General features: G+C 37.0%; 1 pseudogene across 1 annotated transcript; it reads left to right on the top strand.

The window, feature by feature from the left end:
- The first annotated feature begins 12,350 nt into the window (after nucleotides 1–12,350).
- On the top strand, nucleotides 12,351–25,393 carry LOC306845304 (cytochrome c oxidase subunit NDUFA4-like; annotated as a pseudogene). The gene is made up of 4 exons: nucleotides 12,351–12,380; nucleotides 19,005–19,089; nucleotides 20,994–21,054; nucleotides 25,337–25,393. The product of its transcript is annotated as a cytochrome c oxidase subunit NDUFA4-like (transcript).
- The last annotated feature ends 598 nt before the right edge of the window (nucleotides 25,394–25,991 follow it).

Below are 25,991 nucleotides of genomic sequence, written 5' to 3'. Positions count from 1 at the left end.
TGTTACTCAAATCATTCATAATAAGCGCAGCAACATAATTCCATCGGGATCTGCTGCTGGTAACTGACTGATTCCGGTAGTTACTGTGATCTCACCGGGCACCTGCTGAAGTAACAGCACTGCAGGTCTTGTGTTACTCCTGTAGGTCTGTAGGTTGTATTTGTTACTCATAATAAGCGCTGCATCCGTCGGTCTGTAGGTGGCGCTCATGAGCCGCGGCTCCTCACACATCCACATGCCACCGCGCCGCTCCTCAAAGCGCCTGGAACGCAAACAGACACACAATTTCTTTCAATTAGCAGGAGTCAGGCAGCTCAATAAATTTGAGTTTGTCGTGAGAGACGCGAGGGCGCTGTACTTCGACTCGCTCCTAATGAAGAGTAATGTGAGCGCGAGCTGCTAACCACGACCCTCAAACACACACCAGGGGCCAGTTGTTCAAGTTTCATTGGATCAGAGTGATCTGGATTTGGAAATCCCATGTTCTGCTATCCAGGATCTGGTAACCCATCTTTCTTTTGTGCTGGTTTCTCAAAGCTAAATTGGATTGGATCACCCTGATCCAGATAAACACTTTTCAGATTTCCACATCTGGATTACTAGTGCTCTACGGAGCCCCTAAAGGGACATGATGATGGGAAAAACATGAGAGAGAAAAAAAGAGACAGTTTTGCATTGCATTTACACAAATATCTACTTCTGACTGGTCCATTAGTATATTTTTATTTAATGCCATGTCAGCATCTTAGGCTATTTTCATGGCAAAAACAATTTAAAAACCAGCAAACAAACACAAGTTATGTTAAACAAGATTTTTTATATTAACATATGATAAAAATTCTAAAACTTTTTCTGGCAAAATTATACTAAATAACTCTTTAAGAGAGCTCACTTCATAAAAGAGTTTTGTACATGCAATGATTAAAAAATCAATCAACGATAAAAAAAAACTACTTTAAATATAATGTTTTAGTTTGATATTGACAGCTGTTTGGGGATATGTTACATGTTACAAATGTTGTATTTTTTGGATCAGTTTTAAACTTTTATTACATTTTTGTTGTAATTTTATTACCCTTTTGCTGGGGTCAGAATAATCCAGTTTTTTTTTTTATCAAAAGTATCCCAATCGTGCTAAAACGTTTTGAACACCACAAACCGAGGATTTAATCCAGATCAATTTGTGATCTAAAGGTCTTTGCACAGTTCAAAATTCTCAATTTTCACACGTTAAAAAATAAATATGACCTCACGTTCTGTCAATCATGTTTACACACTGCCTCTGAAACTTTTGTGCGTCATAAAAAAATTCAGATCAGGTTCGATTTTCTGGGTTTTCATATCCGTAGGAAGCATTTTGAAAGGAAAGGATGACGAATATGACCCCCCCCCCAAAAAAATGCATATGAACATTTTGTACACAAGGACCTTAATCTGAATTCAGAACAACCCATTTTCAAGATTTGATCTAATCCGATGGCCAAAATCCAATCAGATTATGAACAACTGATCTTTTAAGAGTAAACCGAGTCTCGTCACAGAAGAAACCAGATCATCCCCACGACAGAAGGACAGCCTTCAGCTCTCTCCGTAATGATGGAAGATATCGAGCGTTTCTCCTCAAATGAAAGATATCTGTCACAGATCGAGGGTCTTTCCTCTCCAAAGCAGCTAATATCAATAATATTAACTTCAGCACATAATAAACCTGCGGCTCGGACACAAATCAGCCCACACACCCGCACTGATATTTCACTACTGCGAGGAATCGATTTTGCAATATGGGGGTCTATCAAGGAAAATCTGGATGTGAATCTCTGCGATTTGCAGATGATGCTGTTGTTTGAGGCTCCTGACCAGAGAAACAGGATTAATTGAAGGTAGAGAAGAAGACTGAGATGCCCTCAAAACCTCTGACGAGAGGAACAGAAGCAGGAGAGCGATGGTTTCTCTCAGTGGATGACGCTTGGCCTCTTTTCCACTGAAACGGTGCCAAGGCTCAACCAGAGGATCGGAGAAACTCTCAGAACCGGCCCATGATTCCATCAACTGATGCATAAAATACATAACCTGTGCACAGAGAAACACTTCACATGTTCTCATACGAAAGCAAACACAACTGATCTTAAAATACAACTACCAATTTGTGATTGTCAGTTGTCACTTAACTTTAAAAAAAAATATATATTATTTACTTAATTTTAAGGCAACGGGTTTGAAAAGTCAGCATCGCTTTTTACAGTTATATTATGATTCGAATATTTTATATATATATATATATATATAATTAATTATGGTCACACTGTATTTTAAGGTCCAATTCTCGCTTTTAACAGACCATTAACTACAAATTTGCCTCAAACTCCTAATTTGCTGCTTATTAATATTTAGTAAGGTAGTTGGTAAATTTAGGTATTGGGAAGGATTAGGAATGCAGAATATGTGCTTTATAAGTACTAATAAACAGCCAATATGTTAATAATAGACATGCTAATAAGCAACTAGTTAAAAGTGAGAATTGCTCCCTATACTAAAGTGTTACCATAATTATTTATTATTGCTAATCTTTTAGGGTGTCAGATATTTGATTCTATTATATACATTTTAATTATTTTTAATATGTATTCATGATTATGCATATTTTAATTACTATATATAAATATATAAATTTATTATTGGCATTTTTGGCAATTTTATAAGACAGCAAAGACTAATAGAAATGAATAATTTTTGATACATTGTGTATATATATATATATATATATATATATAAATTAATTTAATAGTATGTATTAAAATGTAGCTATATTGTTAATAATATATCAATATAGATACATATATTTAAAGATTTATTATTTGCATTTTTGGCATTTGTATAAGACAATAGAGACTAGTATAAACGACAATCTTTTTTTTTTTTACAATACATATTTATATTTTTTTTTTGTCAATTGTTATTAATTCATATTTGACATTTTTGCATTTATACTTTGTATAAAACAGCAGTGGCTTCATTATTACATTTTTATAATAATTAATGTAATACTAAATTAAATGTGAATATATTTAAAGCTTAATTTTAGGCATTTCTGTATTAGAATATTTCCTTAATATGATATTAAAAATAATGACATATATTTATAATAATGCAGTATGTATATAGATCATTTTATATTTAAATATCCACATTGATATAAAAATGATTTATGTTTAAAGATATTTATATTTTTTAATATCGATTTTCTGCATAGGACAGTAGAGACTGACAGGAAGCCACGTGGAAGAGAGAGGAACACAGTTATGAGCATGATACGATCAGATGGTTTGTTGTATATTGTTATTGTGTTTCTGCATCAGAACAGACCTGAGGCTCAGTTTTGTCAGGAGCAGAATAACTCGTCTGATCAAACCAGAAGAGCTGCATAAAACTACAGCAGAGAGGAGAAGAGAAGAGAGGAGCACAGAAATATTAGTAATTGTTGGTCTGATTGTGCTGCAGGCTGTTGGCGTCAGCGAGGCCCGTCACGACCGAAGCCACAAACACAGCATCACTCAGAGAGAAAGAGAGATGCAAAGAGACGAATAATTCAGTTTGTAATGACTTCTCCACACAACACCTTCATGTAATTCCATTATGGATTTTGCCATAAAGTGATAAATTCATTATTTGGGTGGACAGTAAAAAGCAGCAATAACATTCTCTAATATGCACATTATTCACGGCGTTACTCCGAGAGCTGATTTCTGCTGCTCTCCTCTTTCATTTATGAAGCTCTTTCTCAGGCTGTGATGGGAACGGGATGCATTGTTCTAAAAACTGAATTAGCAACGGCGTCCAGTCACTTTAGCGCTGCAGCTAATGTGAACTCGAGGCGCAGAGGCTTTTTGCCATCATCTGTTTAAAAGGCTTTTTTTTCTTTCTGAAAGACATCGGCTCAGGTTTACACTGACACACGTGTAGAAACCAAGAGCTGCTTCCATGCAAACGCTGTAGGATCATGTGTCTGGAATCAGCTTCACAAGGTTTCCAGAGATTTCAACTATGAATCTGGTTGACAAACAGGACAAATGTACTGTAGATATGATTTATGTTACTGCATATCCTTCAGCATTAAATATTGTGTGTCATTATACTAGATAATAATCAGATAATTTTAACATTTTCTGAAAAAAAAAGTAGTGGTGCAAAACTCACTGCAAGAAAGGTGTTTGTCAAGTTGTTGCTATGCAGTTGTCAAAGGGTTGCTATGTGGTTGTCAAAGATATGCTATGCAGTTTTCAAGGTGTTTCCATGCTGTTGTCAGGGTGTTGCTATGCGGTTGTTAAGGTTTTTCTGTGTGGTTGTCAGTGTGTTGCTATGTGTTTTTCAAGGTGTTGCTATACGGTTGGCAGGCAGGGTGTTGCTATGTTGGTGTCAAGATATTGCTATGCAGTTGTCAGGGTGTTGCTATGCGGTTGTTAAGATTTTTCTGTGTGGTTGTCAATGAGTTGCTATGTGGGTTTCAAGGTGTTGCTGTACGGTTGGCAAATGCTGATATGCGGCTGTAAAGGTGTTGCTGTGCTTTCCCTGGGTGTTGCTATGTGGGTGTCAAAGTATTGCTATGCAGTTGTCAGGGTGTTGCTATGCGTTTGTTAAGTTGTTTCTGTGTGGTTGTCAAGGTGTTGCTGCACGGTCGTCAGGGTGTTGCTATGCAGTTGTCAAGGTGTTGCTACCCGGTTGTCAGGGTGTTGCGATGCTTTTGTCAAGGTGTTGCTGCGTGGCTGTCAGGGTGTTGCTATGCGGTTGTCATGGTGCTGCTATACGGATGTCAAGGTGTTGCTATGTGGTTTTCAAGGGTAGGGTTAGAGTTCAGAACCATGTGTGGGTGTCAAGTTGTTGCTATGCGGTCGTCAGGGTGTTGTGATTCTTTGGTCAAGGTGTTGCTGCGTGGTTGTTAGGGTGTTGCTTTGCGGTTGACAGGGTGTTGCTATGCAGTTGTCATGGTGCTGCTATACGGCTGTCAAAGTGTTGCTATGTGGTTTTCAAGGTTAGGGTTAGGGTTAGAGTTTAGAACCATGTGTGGGTGTCAAGGTGTTGCTATGCGGTTGTCAGGGTGTTGTGATGCTTTGGTCAAGGTGTTGCTGCGTGGTTGTTAGGGTGTTGCTTTGCGGTTGACAAGGTGTTGCTATGCGGTTGTCATGGTGCTGCTATACGGCTGTCAAGGTGTTGCTATGTGGTTTTCAAGGTTAGGGTTAGGGTTAGAGTTTAGAACCATGTGTGGGTGTCAAGGTGTTGCTATGCGGTTGTCAGGGTGTTGTGATGCTTTTGTCAAGGTGTTGCTGCGCGGTCGTTAGGGTGTTGCTATATGGTTGTCAGGGTGCTTCTAGACGGCTATCAAGGTGTTGCTACACGGTTGTCATGGTGCTGCTATATGGCTGTCAAAGTGTTGCTATGTGCTTTTCAAGGTTAGGGTTAGAGGTTAGAACCATGTGTGGGTGTCAAGGTGTTGCTGTGCTGTGCTGTTCTCAGGATGTTACCATGCGGATGTCAAGGTGTTGCTGTGCGGTTGACCGGGTGATGCTATGCGGTTGTCATGGTGCTGCTATATGGCTGTCAAGGTGTTGCTATGTGGTTTTCAAGGTTAGGGTTAGGGTTAGAGTTTAGAACCATGTGTGGGTGTCAAGGTGTTGCTATGCAGTTGTCAGGGTGTTGCGATGCTTTTGTCAAGGTGTTGCTGCACGGTTGTCAGAGTGCTTCTAGACGGCTATCAAGGTGTTGCTACGCGGTTGTCATGGTGCTGCTATATGGCTGTCAAAGTGTTGCTATGTGCTTTTCAAGGTTAGGGTTAGAGGTTAGAACCATGTGTGGGTGTCAAAGTGTTGCTATCCGGTTTTCAAGGTGTTGCTGTGCTGTTCTCAGGATGTTACTATACGGATGACATGGTGTTGCTGCGTGATTGTAAGGGTGTTGCTGTGCGGTCGTCAGGGTGTTGCGATGCTGTTGTCAAGGTGTTCAAATTGAGAAACACTGAAGACTGTTAAAGGCTGTGAGGCTGAAGGGTGGCTGTAAAGACTTTTGCTTTGATTGTACATTGTGTCTGTAACAGACAGTGATATTTTGTGTCTAGTGTCATTCTGACATGTCTGATTGTGTCAGTAGTGTCTGTTGAGGTTGTGACTCTCAGAACTGTTGCGTGCGGTTGTGTTCTGGTTCAGGACGGTGACTGACAGACTCACACTGATCAGACTCACAGATGGCTTCAGTTCTTCATGCGAGCGATCACAGCTGCAGACGAGCCGCCCGCTGCTTCACGTCCCTGTTCCTCCGTCTGTCTCCTCCAGAGCCTGAATTACAAATAATTCATTAACAATTTCATTCTTTAGAAAAACATATTTTTATGCAAATAGATCAGATGTGGTGTTCTGTGAGTGTTTTAAATCAGAGTCTGACACACACTGGACTCTCAGACTTTCAGATCATCTCTTTTTCCTCTTGCTTACCTTCACAAATTAATCTGTAGAACAAGCTCTCCAACACACATCACACACACGTTTCTAACCTGTTCAAACATTTATAGCGGTGTTGTGTGAAGTCTAATGTTAACATATAGCTGTTTTAAGATTGATGGAGGTGATGTGTGTGAGGTCGTCTGATGTTTGAGATCTCGCAGGTGTGCAACAGGTGTGCACATCCTCAACCACTGATATCTGATGGAAACATTGATTTTGTTTTGTTAAAGAAAAAAAAGTTTTCTTCTTATTTGCCTTCAGATCTGATCAAACCTGAAAGACAGAGCAATCTGTTTAAAAGGGAATCACTGATTGTGTTTATGTTCATATTATTTTCTACGCAAGCCCTGAATCGCAATATGAGAGAGAGAGAGAGAGAGAGAGAGAGAGAGAGATCAAGATGGGGAATTTTTTTTGTATCTTAGATACTTCCTGAGCTGAAGTCCTAAGATTTCTCTCTCTCTGAATTTTTTTCTCAACAAAATATTTTTTTCTCTCTCCAAAAACTTTCTTTATTCAAAAAAACAAATAAAATAAAATAAAATAAAATAAAAATGTTGCCAGGTAAACATCGTCTCATTACACGCGTGTGAATCACATCTCAACAGGTGCTCAGATTCATCAGTGAGAGAACATGTGAACACAGGTGTGTGTGTGTGTGTTTGTGTGTGTGTGTGTGTTCAGACCCAAACGTCAAAGCAGGAGGAACAGAAATTAAACGCGCTATTCTTCGGTCTGCGGAAAAAACACAATCAATTCCTCACAAATGTAATTTCTTCACATCTTGCACCTCCTTCATTTCAAGCGTCTTTTATAATGGAAACACAGCTCGATATTCACATGACGAGATGCTCCTGTTCGGTTTGCAATTCTTCTCTTTTCTGAAAAGAGGGAAAACTACAGGGAATAATTCACAGACAAATATAAAATTCGTCATTTACTGTATTGTGTTTTTCTGCTCTCTTCATGATCAGGGTTTGCTGCTTTACATCAAGAGGTCTGTAATATCTGGAGACAGAGATATACATTATTATCATTCATATTCATCTCTATAACAGTCTGCCAATTCGCTTCTGATGAGCCATAGTCTAACCATGTTCATACTTTATATATATATATATATATATATATATATATATATATAGTGCCCTCCATAAGTATTGGAACAGTAAAGACAAAATTGCTCTGTTGGCTGTGGAGTCAAGACATTTGCAAATATGATTAAAAGATGAATATGAGACAAAACTACAGAATGTCACATTTTATTATTAGCTGTTTCAACACATACATGTTTTACCAAATAAAAAGAACAGCACTTTTATAGTTAATCCCTCTATCTGATGTGAGCATAAGTATTGGAGCAGTTTCCTCACAGGTCTTTCTAAGTGATCATCTGTGTCCTGTTGCATTAATTCTTCAGATATTAAAAGCAGGGAATGAGTCGTATCAGTTATATCCATTACTTCTGTATTCTGAATCCTGCATTCGATGATGAGACACACAAACCAGGATGAAGACGAGGGAGCTGACTTTGAGAGAAAAGCAAGCAATTTGGATGCTAAAAGAAAAGAGGAAGTCAGTTAGAGCTCTAGCAAAAACAAAGGGCATGGAGAAATCAAGAGTTTGGAAACCACCAGCAACCAACAACGACCTGATCGGCTGAGAAAACAACAGTAGTTGATGACAGACAAATCATAAAAACTGTGAAAATGAATCCTAAAAGACGTGTCTGTAAAATCAGCAACAACTTCCAGAAAGCTGGGGTGATGCTCTGACGATCTACTGTCCTCAGGAGACTTTGACACAGAATTACAGATGCTACACAGCAAGATGCAAACCTCTGACCAGCAACAAACATAGAAAGACAAGATTAGAGTTTGCAAAAAAGCACAAAGGTGAGCCAGAAGAGTTTTGGAACTGTGTTTATGGACCGATGAGACAAAGATGAACCTTTATCTAAGTGATGGGAAAGCAAAAATGTGGAGAAAAAAAAGGGAACTGCAATGATCCCAAGCCTCATCTGTAAAGCATGGTGGAGGTGGTGTCATGGCATGGGCATGCATGGCTGTCTCTGGAACAGACTCTCTCAACTTTACTGATGACTTAATGTATGATGACAGCAGCAGAATGAATTTGGAAGGGTATAAAACCATCTTGCCTACCAATATTCAAGAAAATGCCACCAGATTCATTGGGAAGTGCTTCATATTGCATCAGGACAATGACCCAAAACACCCTGCAGTTCAGTCAAGGAATTTATAAGAGCAAAGAAATGGAAAGTCTTATATTGCCCAATCAATCTCCAGATTTAAATCTGATTGAACATGAATTTCACCAGCTGAAGAGGAGAGTAAAGGCAGAAACTCCCCAAAACAAGCAACAATTGGGATTGTCTGCATTAAAGGCTGGGAAAAGTATTTCAAAGGATGAGAGCAAGAGTCTGGTGATGTCTATGGGTCACAGACTCACTGCTGTGATTGTGTGCAAGAGATCTGCAACTAAATAATAGCTTTTAATCTTTTATATCTGCCTTATGTTCAACTGTCCCAATACTTATGCTCACATCAATGAGTGGGATGAACTCTAAAAGTGCTGTTCTTTTTATTTGGTAAAACATGTATGTGTTGAAACGGCTAATAATAAAATGTGACATTCTGTAGTTTTGTCTCATATTCATCTTTTAATCATATTTGTAAATGTCTTGACTCCACAGCCAACAGAGCAATCTTGTCTTTACTGTTTCAATACTTATGGAGGGCTCTGTATATATATATTTATATTTTTACTGATTCTAAGCAATTTGAATTAAATGCAATCATAATAAATATGATTATTTAAATAAAATCAATGGATGCAAATAATTAATAATAAACTATTCCATGATTTGTGTGTGTGGAGAAATATAGCTTGTGTCATTTATGTATTATGCATTACAATTATTAGTTTGTTTCAGTGTTATTTTTAGTATCAGTGAGATCCTATTATAGTTTTTGTTAATATTTTAAATTCCATTTTATTATTATATTTCTCATTTAAGCATTTGTTTTAATTTTAGTCACTTTTGATTGAAGTTTTAGTAATGTTGTTGTGTGCTTTTGTCATTTTAGTTACAGCAGTTTTGCTAGTTTTAGTTGGTTTAGTTTGGTTTAATTTCTATGAATTTCTTTTTAAATTTGAGTCATTTTAATACATCAAGATAACCTAAATAAAAATGAGAAATGTTGCCTTCTCAACTAGCGGAAGTAAAATAGGTTTCAGTTAACATTTATTTTATGTCAAGTAATGAAAATGTTTATGTTTTAGTTAACTATGATAACCCTGATTTCGTTATTTGAACACTGTGTGATTCTAATGGATGTACATTTATATGCGATTTAAATAAATAAATCTCAAGTTTAGTCTTAAATATAGTTTGGAGTGCTCAGTTGGTCTTTTTGTTGTTGTGGAGACTCCTAAACTCTAAATATCATGCGAGAATCACGCCAGAACTGATGATCATGTGTTTAGTGTGTTTTTAGGATCACCTGTAATGAAGTTTAAAGCACAGATTTTAATGCCATCAGAGTCTGACTGGGTTGTTTCAGAGCGGCTGACATCAGATTATGGGTTATGGGTCGACTCTAAGCTTTTTACTGTCAGTCCGTCAGTGTGTGTATTCCCCGAGGTCAAAGGTCAAAGCTCAGGACAGACTGTTAGTTGGCAGAGACTCTGAAACGTGCCAGAAGATGCCAGACGCCTCGTCCTTCTGTTACAAAGACCTTCCAATGACATTAACTAAAGACACGCAGACTTAAATATACTGGCACAGCAGAACAGTCCATTCAGAGAGCTGGATATTCATCAGAACAGTTACGATATATACAGTCTGTTATTTTAGTCTCACTGAGACTAGGTTTTCATTTATATTTTGAATTAGCTTTTATTTTTTAGAATTTCTGCTTTTATTTTACTTTAAAAAATTTTGTAATTTTTTTTTTTTTTGTGCAATTTTACTAGTTTTTTAATACGTATATATATATATATATATATATATATATATTTTTTTTTTTTTTTTTAATTAATTTTAGTTATTTTAGTACATCATGTTAAACTAAATGAGAAATGTTGCTGGAATAAAATAAGGCTGATTAATATTTCAGTTAGAGTTTTTTTTTTTTTCAAGTAACTAAAATGTTTTTATGGTTTTACTTTTAGGCAATTATAATAATTGCGGTATACGCTACTAAAAATACACTTTTATTCATTAAGGATGCATTAAATTGACCTTAAAGGCATTTATAATGTTACAAAAGATTTCCATTTAAAATAAATGCTGTTCTTTTGAATTTTCTATTCATCTGTGAATTAAATAAAATAAACATTAACTGAAATAAAATATAAGATAAAAATGTTTTCTTTCAGTCTGTTCTTTTTTCAATTTAGTTTAATTTAAGTTTAGTTTCATTTAGTTTAATTTGTTCTTATTTCATTTAGTTTAGTTTAGTTTAATTTAAGTTTAGTTTCATTTAGTTTAATTTGTTCTTGTTTCATTTAGTTTAATTTAGTTTAATTTAAGTTTAGTTTAATTTAGTTTAATTTGGGATACCAAAATAACTAAAATTTAAAAAGAAAACAAAACTATATAGATATGTTTTTTTAAAAAGCATACTAAAAATGACAAAAACAATAACATTACTAAAACTTTAAATAAAATGAAAATGAAAACAGAAAATAAAAAAAATAAAAACAAAAACTAACTAACAAAAAATAAAATATAGTATCTCAATGATACTACAATAACACTGAATAGAATGATTCTGAAGACTGCAGTAATGATGCTGAAAATACAGCGCTGCATCACAGGAATAAATGACAGATTAACACATATTCACATAGAAAACAGATGTTTTACATTAGAATAATATTTAACAATTTTACAGTTTTTTAAAAACTATATTTTTGCTCAAATGTTCACTCCCAAAATGTAATATTTTGATGAATTATATACAGAATATATTTTCTGTCCCTAGAGAAAAATAAATATACTTTTATGCTAAGTATACTACAAATACATTTTCAGATTTATGTACTTAATAAAATGCCCTGCAATTGTACTTTTAGTGTACTTAACTTAAAGTTTGCTAAATTAAACTCATTTTGTACTTAATGCACTTTAATTGTGCAGAAGTAATGCTAAAGTCCAATTAAAGATATACTTTGTATATTTGATTGTGCTAAAGTAGAACTGTATTTCAGATACACTTTAAACATTTTGCATTTAAAGACCGATGTTATTAAAGGAACACTACACTTTTTTTGGAAATCGGCTCATTTTATAACTCCCCAAGAGTTAAACAGTTGAGTTTTACTGTTTTTGAATCCATTCAGCCGATCTCTGGGTCTGGCGGTAGCACTTTTAGCTTAGCTTAGCATAGATCATTGAATCGGATTAGACCGTTAGCATCTCGCTCAAAAATGACCAAACAGTTTCGATCATTTTCCTTTTTAAAGCTTGAGTCTTCTGTAGTTACATCGTGTACTAAGACCGACGGAAAATAAAAAGTTGCGATTTTCTAGGCTGATATGTATGGGAACTATCCTCTCATTCCGGCGTGAAAAAAAAAAAAAAGATTATTTATTCAGCTTTCAGATGATGCATAAATCTCAATTAAAAAAAAATGACCCTTATTTTGTGGTCCAGGGTCACATATTACTTTTTTTACTAGGGGTCTGTCGGTCAGATGATACTGTGTCGTCACTGCAGGGTTAGTGGTCAACACAACTGACCCTCTCACACAACTAACTGTCCACACCTGTTCTCACTTTTAGCCACATTTACTGTTAACTCTCACTGTGTTGTGGAAGATGAAGATGTTCAGAACGATGTACCAGCAGGCGAGGAAACACCCCGGGGTGAGTTTAACCCTCATCTGTCATTTACTCCTGCCATTCAGCATCACAGTTCCTCCATCAGTAACACTGAGGAACGCTGAAATGACTGCAGTGTCACGCTCTCTATTGGGATTCTGTGTTGTAATCGTTTTGGGAAAAGCTGTTATTGACGTTTCATTTAATGTTTATTATAAACACATCTCAAAATGAGCGTCACATTGCTGTATTTAAGTCTTTAAATATCGAGTCAGAATAAAAGATTTATTTCCATGCATATAAAACTAAGCGCTAAAGGCCTATACATTACCCCATACAAACAAAACAGACATTGTTTGCTGAAACAATAGCTCTTTTACTGATGACCCAGATTCATGTTTGTTTGGCAGGTTACCAAAACCAAATGAATGGCTGTTTAACAGTAACAGATATTAAGAGTGATTTTGTTGTTAAACGCACCATTATGTCTGTATCTTTTACAGGCCTCTGCATAATAAATGACATCATATGAAGGGGTTTTCTTTAATGAGCAAAAAAAACAAAAAACTCCCAGCAAAATAAATAAATGCAAAATAAAATAAATATATAAGCTGTATTTATTTATTTGTTTGTTTGCTTGCATAAATGCCAAACAGGACAAAGAATCAGGACAAATGCACAGACTGAGAAAGGGATTTTTGCAGTCTTTATTTTAACATTTAGATTAATGAAAGTTTGTTCCTGCCACAGAAAATAAATACATAATCAATAAATAAAAGGTTTTTGCAACTTTTTATCTCTCAATTCTTTTTTTCTCACATTTTTCTTGTAAAAAGTCAGAATTACAAGATATAAATGAGTCAGAATTCGGATATATTATGGATTATTGCAAGATGCTAACAAGCAATTGTTTGTGACTCAATTGTGAGAAATAGAATTGTGAGATTAAAAATTGCAATTACCTTTTGTATTTTTTAATGCATGGTGGAAACAAACAAACAAACAACATAACTGTAGATCACCCACGCACAAGCAACCGATAGTTTACTGTGTCATTGTTCGTACAATCATTAAATATTGTAGAACAAAACAGGTAATACAGGTTTCATTATGGTACTACATGTACAGTAAATACATCTCTGTAAAAGTACTGCAGTAGTGGATTTGGCCACAGGTTCTCATCTACATCACAATGGATGTTTTCATTAGCCAAACATCTTGGAAAAACCCTTCGGGCATGGCCAATCCAGGCCTGACACTGGTCTGCTGTGATGTCATTGCAGGGGTCATCCATGGCCTGGAGAAGAGGGACTTGTTCATGAGGGTGCCTATCATGAACCTTCCATCTCCATGCGGAGAACAATTCCTCAATCGGGTTAAGGAAGGGAGAGTATGGGGGTAAATACAGGGTGGTAAATTGTGCATGGGCCTGAAACCACATGAGCATGATGGAACCTGACATTGTCCCACACAATGACATAGGTCACACTTTCAGCTCTACAAACCTGATCGAGCTCATCAAGAAAGGTGACAAGGAGAGCTGCATTATATGGTCCAATATGAGGTCTGCGTCCCACCACACCATCTTCTGATATAGCCGCACACATGGTAATGTTGGCCCCACGTTGTCCAGGTACTTGGATGGTTGCCCGCTGGCCAATGAAATTCAGACCTCTCCTCCTTGTCTTGGTCTGATTAAAACCTGCCTCATCCAAATATATGAATTTGTGATGTTCGTCATCAGCATCCAGCTCCATCACCCTCTAAAAATACATTTTGGAAAGAGATTTAGAGATTACTGTACAATGTAGAATTTTTGGGAATGTTTTATATATCATAATGAATATAATTTCTGGCCCGAACCATATCTGCCACAGCCTGCTCTTGTTGGTCAGTTAGAATTTAGCCTCTGCCTCCACTATTTGGCCTGGTCACAATTCTACAGGGAACATTAGAGTAAGACACTTGGTCACATCACCTATTCTGTGATGCACACTGGTATGCAGTCATTTGACAATTGAGAGTAGCATAATGTTTAGTGCATGCTGATAACTTACCGGTTCTCATTGCGGAAAGTTCTGATTATTGAGGCCACGGTTGACCTTCTGAGGTTTGGTTGTATCATTGTAGCCGCCTCAGTCATTGTCATGCCATGATTTATGACATGGTCTACAACTATTGCCCACATTTCATTGGACACTCTATGCTGTTGCTGCCGCTGTCTTGGTCCGTGGCCTTGTCCTCTGCCACGTTCCCCCACACCTCTGATGAAGCATTATGATAAAATATTAGGCTACATCCATGGATATTTTAGTCTAATTGGTTCATGCTCCACGCTAATCGGTGACAATGAATCTCGTTACAGTATCTTGAAACGTTCATGATTTAAACATGGAAGATTGTTTGTCTGTTTCCATACAGCTATGCATTAAGAGTAATGCAACAGTTACTTATCATTTTGAGCAGTTGTATCAATTGATAGTTAGATCATTGTAAGGAAATAGACACTCATCTGAAATGTAATGTGTGAATTGCCTTTTGAAATAGTAGTACTTTGATGTTAAGTTGTGTCATATTGAACAGGGGATTTCTGTTGAATGAACAAATGATCTAAGTTTTATGTGTATTGTATCCAAGCAATTGAGAAAATGAGTTTTGAAAAATGTGCATTTTGATCATTGGTTGTGAGTTTTGTGTCTAGAGTTGTGAAAAATGACATCAAGGTTCTGAAAATAGTATCAAAGTGATTGTAAAAAACTGTAAGTAGGCACACACACACTCACGCATGCACACACACGCACGGACACACGCACGGACACACACACACACACACACACACACGCACGCACGCACACACCAGGCTTCTAGATTCCATCTACTTTCATAGCAAAAGCTCTCTCTTTCTGTCAGCATATATCTGACTTAAGGACAGAAACTCTTGGTTCGGCGGCTGCTGTATAAAGTCTATAATGTCTCTGAGTTGTTGCAGGTCAGGAGCAGATGTTGCAGCAGATGCTGTTAAAGCTCTCTCTCTCTCTCTCGGCCATCACACAGGTGTTACAGTGACTAACTGTGTGACTTCACAAATAAATAAGAAAGTTGTCATTTTCCTCACTCAAAAGTGTGAACGCTGAATATGACACTCATGAGAAGAGCAGAGGAGCAAAGCTGATGTGTTCATACAGTTATCACCTTTGCTCATATCCACAGAGAAAAACACCCGAAATCATCAAAAATATAATCATTTGAAATAAAGCACTCAGCAGGAGGGTAAAGAAGGTAATTGTGATAAACAAAAAAGTGCAAAACAATGCAAACAAATTACAGAGAAAATGACTTTAATTTTTGTATTTTCAATCAATGTTCCCATTTATTCATACACTTTATTAAGAGACTGCAGTGCTGTGAAGTCTAAAACGCTAAAAAATACAAGCAAAAACTAATTAAAAATCAAAATATAAAACTATAAAAAATAAATAAATAATTCAGTTACATTTTATTTTAAAAAAGTCCTAGTTACAGTGTAATTATATAATTATATACTAAACTTAGAAATAGTCCTAATATAAGAAATATTGATTATACTTTATTTTAACCTCAGACCCAGGATTTTAGTACTTTTTTGTCATTACATTGTTTAGAGCATATATATATAGTATACATTTCATTCATATGTAGAGGACATCGGGACTCAATTAAAAAAAATTAAATAAGCAGACATGAATGATCATGCATACGCAATAATTGATTTTTTTAAAATCACCAATGCATTTTTAGGTTTCAGGATTTTTTTTATAACAAACTTTGTATACAGATTATTCTGAACTATGTTATAACAGAATGATATGATATATCATTTTTCTTTTATAATTTTTCATATTTCTTTTCATAAACGGGTTTTCCCATTATATACAATGTATCCATAAACTGTATCTAATTTGCATATTAATGTGTTTTTGGGGCAACATGTAATGAAAAAAGAAGTATAATAATGGGAGTAATAATTGACAAGATTTTCATAATAATATATAATATTTCACAGGAATATTGAAATATATTTTCTTTCCCTATTCATTTGTTGTGTCTCCCAAAATGTGTAATAAACATGCTCTTAGTCCAGATGTCCTCGACTGAGGATATGTAGAAAATCAATGTCCTGTTTCGTAACAGAAAGTCATAATTTGATTTATGACAGTTTAAAAATTAGTCAGATTAGTCAGAATGTGCTCTTTACTGGACATCCAGACTAAAAAAACAACAACAATAACAACAAAAAAGACAAAACTGTGGCATGTTTAGACTCAGAGAAATTCACTAAAATATAATGTCCTCATATGAGGACGCAGGCTTTAAGGTGTCCTTGGCACAGTGTAATCTTTATTATCTTTATTAACAACATGTATTTACTATAGGGTTAGGGTTTGGTTTAGGGTTACTTGCATGTAATTATGTATAATTTCTTGTTCTTGTAAGTACATATAACATGTAACAAGGACACCTTAAAATAAAGTGTTGCTGAAATATTAACAACATGTATTTACTATAGGGTTAGGATTAAAGCTCTTTGCTTGTAATTGTTCATAATTTACTATAATTACTAAAGTAAGTATGTAAGATAACAAAGACATTGTAAAATAATAATTCTGCTCTATTATTGAGTAAATGTTGATGTGAAACTTCATCATCATCATCGTCATCATCTACAGAGAGCTTATAACTGCAGGTGTGTGTCAGACAAACACTAACAAACATCACAAGCATCAAATGACCGCAGAACACCCGTCAGGATCGAGTCGAGCTGAGAGATGAGAGAGGAAGCAAAGCAAACACATGTTGCGCTCGGCTTACAACGCTTAAACATATTTGATAAGCTAATTTGAATATCTCCCAGTAACCCCTGGGGGATTATGCAAATCACTGTTACAGGAGGCAGTTTTGACAACATAAGGCTAAGTCTGTGTCTGCCTGTCTCTCACTTTCTCAAACGCTGAAAAAATCTGGCGATTCTGGCATTTGAATTGATGCTTCGCATTTCCTCTTTTAATATGTATTTCTATTCTAATCCCTGTCATCATTTACACACACACACACACACTGAAGTCTCCTGGTAGGATGTGAGTGTGTGTGATCCTGTCACTCAGTCTGATCAGCAGTGGAGTGCTAGTCTCTCTCTCTCTCTCTCTCTCACACACACACACACACACACACACACTAGTGGCTTGCCCTTATTCACTCAACCCAGACTGAGACACACAGTGTGTCTCCATGCATATAAAAGTGTGTGTGTATGTGTGTGTTTGTTCATTTAGACCTGAAACCTACTTTACGCAAGTACATGAACACACACACTTCTAACTGCACAAGCTTTATTTCACACGTCGTTGCGTCCTGAAATGTGTCAGACTTCATTCGTAACGCATCTCCTGCACTTTCCTCCCTCTTTCAGCTCAATGATGAAGCAGCAGTACTTGCTGAGTAAGGTAGTTACTTAAACCAGATGAGTCATTACTCACATATTTACATTTATGCATTTGGCAGGCACCTTTATCTAAAGCCAACTTACATTGCTTTCAAGGTATAATTTTTTTTCAGTTCATTTTTTCAGTGGGAATCAAACCCTTGACTTTGGCATTGCTAGCGGAGTTTTCAACTCTTCAAGGAATGCTTCAGGAAAGTTATATATCTACATTTATTCTTTTAGCAGACAATTCTGTCCAAAGCCACATACATTGCATTCAAGGTTTAGACTTGCATTACCTGGGAATTGAACCCATGCTCCATTGTTTGAGGAACGCTACAGGAAAGCTAGCAATCTAGGTATGCATTTGGCAGACTCTTTTATCGACTTACATTGCATTTAAGTTATACAGTATATCAGTTCATGCATTCACTGGGAATCGAACCCATGACCTTGTCATCGCTACCGCTGTTTTCTACAGTTTAAGGAATGTAACAGGAAAGCTGATGATTCTTTCCAAAGCAACTTACATTGCAATCAAAGTTTTAAGTTCATGCATTCCCTGGGAATCGAATCCATGACTTTGGCGTTGCATGCACTATGCGCTACTATTTGTTACTAATGCTACTAGAAAGCTATTTATCTACATTTATGCATTTGGCAGGCACTTTACTCAACTTACATTGCATTGCATTTAAGGTAAACATGTTATCAGCTCATGCATTCTCTGGGAATCGAACCTAGGACCTTGCCGTAGCAAGCACTGTGTTTTAGAGGAATATGGATCTATTTACTGTAGCTATAAATTTGGTGACAGTGTTAAGAATTTTTAGGTTTAGGGTATAGCAATACTGTAGCTCAAAATGTGGATCATGGCACTTGCAACAGCAATATCATGGGTTCAAATCCCAGAGAATGAATGAACTGATAAGTTGGACACCTTAAATCCAATGCAAAGCTCTTTGCATAAAAGCGTAAATGTTGCTGCACGATTGTTTATATTGTTAAAAATGTGAACTATATTATCACCCAGCTCTGCTAAATGTGACTATAAGGCCTGAAGACATTAAGATGATATAAAAAGTAACAATGTTTTTCTGTAAATCTGCTTCGACAGTGTATTTTGAAAAGTGCTGTACAAATAATAAATCTGACTTGACTTGAGTAACACACTCACACTGATGTCTGATGATCGTCTTGTGCTCTTTCAGCTCATCCCTCAGTTCCTCTTCATGTCTGCGGGAGTGAGGGAGCTTTTCTCTATCTGATCCGACTGGCTCGTGGACCTTATGTCAGGTGAGATGAGACCAGACCAGCAGAGAATCACTGAGACGGTCAAAAACACCCAGAAAATCATCACTTTATGACACAGTGCTCATGTTATTGAGCACTGACTGTACAATATGGCATAACACTAATAAAATACACACACATACGAAAATCATTCTGCCATCATTTACTCACCCTCATGCCATTACAAACTTGTTTGCCTTTCTCTATTGGAAGATGTTCCAAAAACAAAAACAAAATTTTATATATTTATATTTTTTAAATATAATTTCAATAATGAGCAAAAAATGACCACAAATATATTGGTAAAAAATATATTTTTTTTAATATATTTTGATATATAACTTTGCAAATAATTTTAGCCATTTGTTTTTGTATATTTTGACATATTTTTGTATATTTTGAAACACACACACACACACGTACATATATATATGTTCTTTACACCATGACAATAACCATTCCTTAAAGCAAACAGTCTACTGAACCTTTCGTGTCCTCGTCGATACGTGAGAAGCGGTCCTGACACGATGATCGTTGTCGCGGGTGATGTGCTGCCGTCTCGATCAGGCTCCTGAAGACCCTCTTCAGTGTCTCCGTCTGCCGCAGCTTGGTGTCGTTAACCCCCGCGTGCAGCACGACAGCACCGATGCGGGATCGCGGGTATCTGCGCAGAAACATCGAGAACACGAGCACCGGGGAAACAGTGTGCACTTTACCTTCAGCTAACGTAGCACGGACGTGCCGGACGATGGAGTCTCCGATGATCGCAGCGTCGCGTTCCGTCTCGCGGAGGGGAGCGAAGCGGTTCCGGGTGGAGATCTCGAAGGGCGGAGGGGGAGAGGTCGTCGCCCGGGGCCTGACTCGCATCTTCTGCTGATGGTGCACCCAGGGTCCGTGGCGTACCGGCGCCGGAGTGAAGGACATCTGGGAAGATCGCGTCCTGGGTGCACAGGGTCTGTGCAGAGAAGCACACGGAGTAGAGGTGGTGGGAGTGTTAGCAGCGTGCTGTATACTTACCCTGGACTTGTGAGCGTCAGCCCGGGATGTTTCCAGCGCAGCTCTCTGCTCTCTCAGCTGGGCCTGCTTCTCCACGGCCTCCAGCTCCAGCTGCACCGAATGCAGCTCGAACGTGTCCTCACCTGCACTCAAAGGTAGACACAAAACCGCCATTTAAGCAAGTAACAGTGAAACAATGGTAATGTGTGTGAATAGAGTATTAGCAATGTAAGCGAGATTAGCGGCAGCCATGCTGCCGATGCTAACGGGCTATAAGCTAATAGCAGACACGAGAAATCAAAATAAAACTAGTGATAACAAGGTGCTCTGATTGGTTTTGTTTTAGAATGCTATAGGGGATATAGTCACACGTTATAGAAACGAAAATGATAGTGAATAAAATTGTTTTTAAGATAGAAAATAGACGACAAAGAATCAACTTGACGGAGCTCAAACTCAAAACATGCAGTCACAAATCAGCACATGTGCATTGGAGTATATGGAGAAAATGCATGAACCAGATTGTTTACGGCACAAAAGAATATTTTATACCGATTACTATTAATAAATGTAACAATTTATTGAACATTGAAGGCTGTTCTCATGATTTAAAAATGCCACTTGAGGCTGTTCATTAGTGATTTTACCACAGTAATGGGGCTAAGAACACTTCTTACCCATGGTAAAATCATAACCATAGTCCTGTACATCATCATGTTTGTGTAGTTTGCTGTGTTCATTCTTCTCTGTGAGAAACAAACTTTGCTTAATGAATGATGGCAGGTCGCCATATAACTGGCCTCCATCACCTGATAATTACCCTCCTTTACCGCCGCTCCTCCTCCTTCCACTGCTCTGTTTTCACTCGCTCTCTCTTTCTCTCCGGTGTGGCCTTACCCTCATTCTGTCAGCTGGGACAGGAAGAATAACCCTGAACCGTGGAACAATCTTGGCCCGACCTATCAGTACAAGGTAAACAGCCCAGCGACTGCTCTGTGATCAGCTGCAGACTGACAGCGCAGACAGATCCATCACAGACCCGTCTCCCCTGCTGTTCCTGGATCAGCCCAGTTTCATCTGTCGCATGCATGACAGGAGCTGCATGCTTGCTAACACGTTTGAGGAAACATGCAATTGGGGGGTTTCGAAGATGGCGACTATTTAAAGTGCCCCTATTATGGGTAATGAAAGATTCATATTTTGGTTTTGGGAGTCCCCAACAACAGTTTGACATGCATGCAAGGTCAAAAAACACTTTCATTGTCTTATAATATGCATTTCTTTTTTACCTTATTTGCTCAACGACTCCCATTTTCCAAACCCCTCCTTTGTGTGACACTAATCTGTCTGATTGGCCTCATTTTCATTTAATCTCACCTGTAACGCCTGATAAAGCAGTGTTTGTGAGCTCAGTGCTGCTTTGTGTACAGCGTCACCGGGGAAACAGCTATTTTTACTGCTCCAAAAGCGGCACCTAGTGGCAAAGAAAGAATTAGCATTTTCATTCAGACCAACACGAAAAGATCAACAAGTGGGCGGGCAATATGCTAATGTTTCATGTTGACGTTCAACATCATCCATGTTCGTTTTAAAAACGACTTGTTTCAATGATTCAGAGTCGACTCTTTCTTTTGAGAGACAATAACTTTATACACGGTGCACTTTCAGATTTAAAATTTTGCAGGATGTTTTCATTCACTGTTACAAAATCCATAATAGGGGCACTTTAAAGGGGTTATGGAATGGAGTCAAATGGAATCAAAATGCTTGTGATATTTACACATATATAACCCTTGACCACAAAACCAGTCTTAAGTGTCAAGTTTTCGAAATTGAGATTTATGCATCATCTGAAAGCTGAATAAATAAGCTGTCCATTTATGTATGGTTTGTTAGGATCGGACAAGTATAGTATGTATACAGTATGTATATGTATGTATGTAGCCTATATATATATAATATTTTCATATATACATAGCAGAAAATATTCTGAGGGCTGTCAAATTGAGGTGAAAATGATAAAAAATGCTGGCAATGGCTGGCAACTTTAAAAAAAAAACGCTGGCGGGGACAGAGTTAATATGCGTCATCGTCGTATGCAATCAAGGATGCATCCATTTATGGAAGGTGGACGGGGCCATTATATCATGATTTGTCATGTCCTTTTTAGTTGTTTAGTTCAACATTATTTTTCAGTCAAAAACATCTTAATTTATATTGTAACATTAATTAATTCTCTACCACATTAGGAATCAGTAAAGCAATGCTGCAATAAACTAAAGAAAGGATTAATATGTGGGCAAATCTAGAGGTAAACCTGCTTTAAAAAGTATTATAAGTTCAAACATGACCAGAATACTAAGAAAACGCAGTGAAAACTGACATCTTAATGTGCAATGTCTACATACACCAAAGAAACATGTTCAAAATTGCTGTGTTAACACGGACAACGAGATACAAATTTTGTGTTCGGTTTAAAGACTTTCCATAGCCATCAATCACAAGTCAGTATGGAAGGTGGATAGGGTCAAAAGTCTTTAAAAGGAACACATGAAATTTGACTGTCGACATGCACTGTTTGTCCACGTTAATGAGAAAACAAGGACAGCAACAAATAAAATTGCTATTTTTTTAGACTATATTTATATATGTGACACAATGTTATGTTGGTATATATGTATACCATTAATGTGGATGAACAGGGCATGTTGATCAAATTTAATGTGTTCCATTTAAAAACTTTTGGCCCTGTTGGCCTTCCATATTTCTCAATCAAAAGATCCAAACTGCTTTTAGATAAAGATGTTGAGTAAAGCTGTCAAACTCAAACTGAACCTTCAAAAACTCTGCATATCCTTCCTAAAGATTCCAGCATTAGAAATGCATGACTGAAGTTTATTTTTAATGATGTGCCTGAGAGAAAAAAAGTTTCCATTTGTTTTTCACATTTGACAACACACTGTTTTCTGAATTATTCCAAACATGCTGCTGGTTTTTTACAATATCTTTTATTGAAAGATTGCGCAGTGCCAAACATTTAGTCCTCGGAGGAAACACAGGCAATACATTTATTTTTAATCCTACAGTGTGTTTGTAATAAACTGCCAAATTAAACTATTAAGACTTAAAGCGTATTATTGTTTGAGCGTTGCTATTAAAATCAGTACAAAGCTGGACATTAGAATCACAACAGAATATGACAAATTTCTTCCATTAAGCATAAAAGTTGCAACCAAAATAAATGTTTAACCACTGGCAAATGAATGAGAAACAATGTTTTTTCGTACACTTACTTAAGGCTGCAGCTTACACAGCTTTTGTAATATGACAAGCAATAACAATACTTTAAAACTATATTCCAAAAAATGAAGCAAAAGTAATTCTCATGCAGACTTCGAGCTCAAACATATATGGCTCTATCACAGTGTTTGCCATTGAGTATAATAACACATGGCATGCTGTTAGAAAAAAGGGCGTGGCTATTTGTGATGAAGTCAGCCAATCACAGCAGTGGGCGTTTACTTCTGTTTCTACCCATTTATATGGAGTGTCTTTTACATAGAGCAAAAATAAGGATGGAAAATGACCATTTTTCACGATCCTCTTTAAGGATGCATTTCTAGATGTCTCAAGCAAAAGACAGCATTCGCTCACGTCTAAAGGAAGAAATAATTCATATCACAGCGGGAGAATGTTTTGTTCTCGTTTGGAACATCTTGATCACCTCCAACGATTAATGAAAGTATTAACAAAAGCAGATGGACAAAATAAGAGTTTCCTCTCCTTCTTCCAGGAAGTTTGCGTTCAGGCTCATGAAAGGTCAGCTCAACATGTTTGACTCTCAACAGGAGCCAAAGGTCAGAAATCAAGAATTCAGCGGCGTCTCAGCGTTAATCATGATGTGAGAAACAGAAGCAGAGAGAGAGAGAGAGAGAGAGAGAGATCAATGAGGATATGAGAATAAAATAACAGCGGCTGAAGAACGTGTCTCCTGTCACGCATACACAACAGAAACATGCTTTCTGTCACAAAAGCTGACGCTCCGAGACCTTTTCACGAACACATGAATGCAGGAATTGTGCATCTGTGGGGTTTTATCTGTTTTCTGTCCAGCAGGTGAAAATGGTGCATCTGATGACTGAGGAACAGCAAACTCTCCTTAAAGAGGTCATCGGATGCAAAATTCACTTTTACATGTTGTTTGAACATAAATGTGACCCTGCAGCACAAAAGCAGTCATCAGTAGCACAGGTATATTTGTAGCAATAGCCAACAATACATTGTATGGATCAAAATTATTTTTCTTTTATGCCAAAAATCATTAGGATGTTAAGTAAAGATATTTTGTAAATTTCCTATCGTGAATATAAAAACTTAATTTTTGATTAACTTCATTTGAACAACTTTAAAGGAGATTTTCTCAATATTTAGATTTTTTTGCTCCCTCAGATTCCAGATTTTCAAATAGTTGTATCTCAGACAAATATTGTCCTATCATAACAAACCATACATCAATGGAAATATTATTTAAAGGTTTTGTGGTGCAAGGTCACAAATGTGTGTTGGTAGTGTGTGCACACATCCACCCTATAATGATAAAAATCCACCCAGTGCTTTTTTTTAAATCCTCATAAATCATAAGCAGTGTCTCAGATCAAGCCGTTCTCAGATTCTTGGCAGAGTGATGTAGTTCTGCACAAGCCCCTCCCACGATTGTTGATTGACACTGGTGTTTAATCTTAGCCCCGCCCTGAGTGAGGGACATGTACCGAAACGGCTCGCTGTGAACAGAGCTGTTTTTGACGGTAAAAAGGTTGTTGTTTTACACTACCGTTGAGAAATTTTAACCAAAGTATGTTATAGACTTTTCATTAAGACCCTAAAGAATCATATCAACTTGTGGGAAATGGGCATCCGATGACCCCTTTAACAAGCACTTACACACTCAACTTCTGCTCAACAGCACGACTGATCAGTAAACATGCACCTGCATTGACAAGATGCAAAGATTCTGGATTTATTTCCTTTATTGAATCAGTTCACAAACCCTAAAAGTCTCAAATACACTTTGTCTGAAAAAACTTAAACACTGAGCCAGATCACGTAATGCGGGCCAGCAGAACCTGTCAGACAGTCTGTGTGTGTGTGCTTGTGCTCTTGTTTGTATGCATGTTGTTTTGTCGTTTATGATATTCTGATGATCTTAATTTACGCTAACTACATTTAAATGTATTCTCTCGCTCTCTCTGCACAGTTGGTGGCCGTCACCACAGACTATGAGAGTCTGAAGAAGGAAGGACCTGACTTTTAAAAGACCTCAGCGGAACTGCAGGCGCACACACACACACACACACACACACACACACTTTACTAAACGCTGTACCCCTGGATGCTCCTGCTGCCACTGCAAACAGATATCAGTTATGTTAATAGCTAGGAACACACGCACATGCACACACACACGTACACACACACACACGCACACACACACACACACAAAATTTAAAAAACATTTTTATTTGACATTTAAAACATTGAACTGGACACTTAATTGGAGACATAAAAAAAAAAAAAAAAAATATATATATATAAAATATATAAATGAATTAAAAGCTTCTTGCTGTCAAATGGGTAAAATCTAGTGGTTTAAAGGATTGAGGTAAATATTTCAAACGACAATTAATTAGTAAAAATGAACTGTTAGTCACTTTTTCTCATTCTAAATTGCTACAAGTTATATATATAAGCCATATTCCAAAACATATAAAGTCATACGATAGATTTGTGTGAGAAAGCCAAATTTACTTTGAAAATCACATCTGTATGCATTCACATATGACGTGTGAAGATGCATCACGGTTTGATTCTCAGCTGATCTCACAAAATGTTCATTTCTGGCTGAACTCTTC

This window comes from Barbus barbus (assembly GCF_936440315.1).
Source record: "Barbus barbus genome assembly, chromosome: 25".
Taxonomy (NCBI): domain Eukaryota; kingdom Metazoa; phylum Chordata; class Actinopteri; order Cypriniformes; family Cyprinidae; genus Barbus; species Barbus barbus.
Note: the sequence above shows the minus strand (reverse complement) of the source record. Positions and strands in the feature narration are given on the sequence as shown.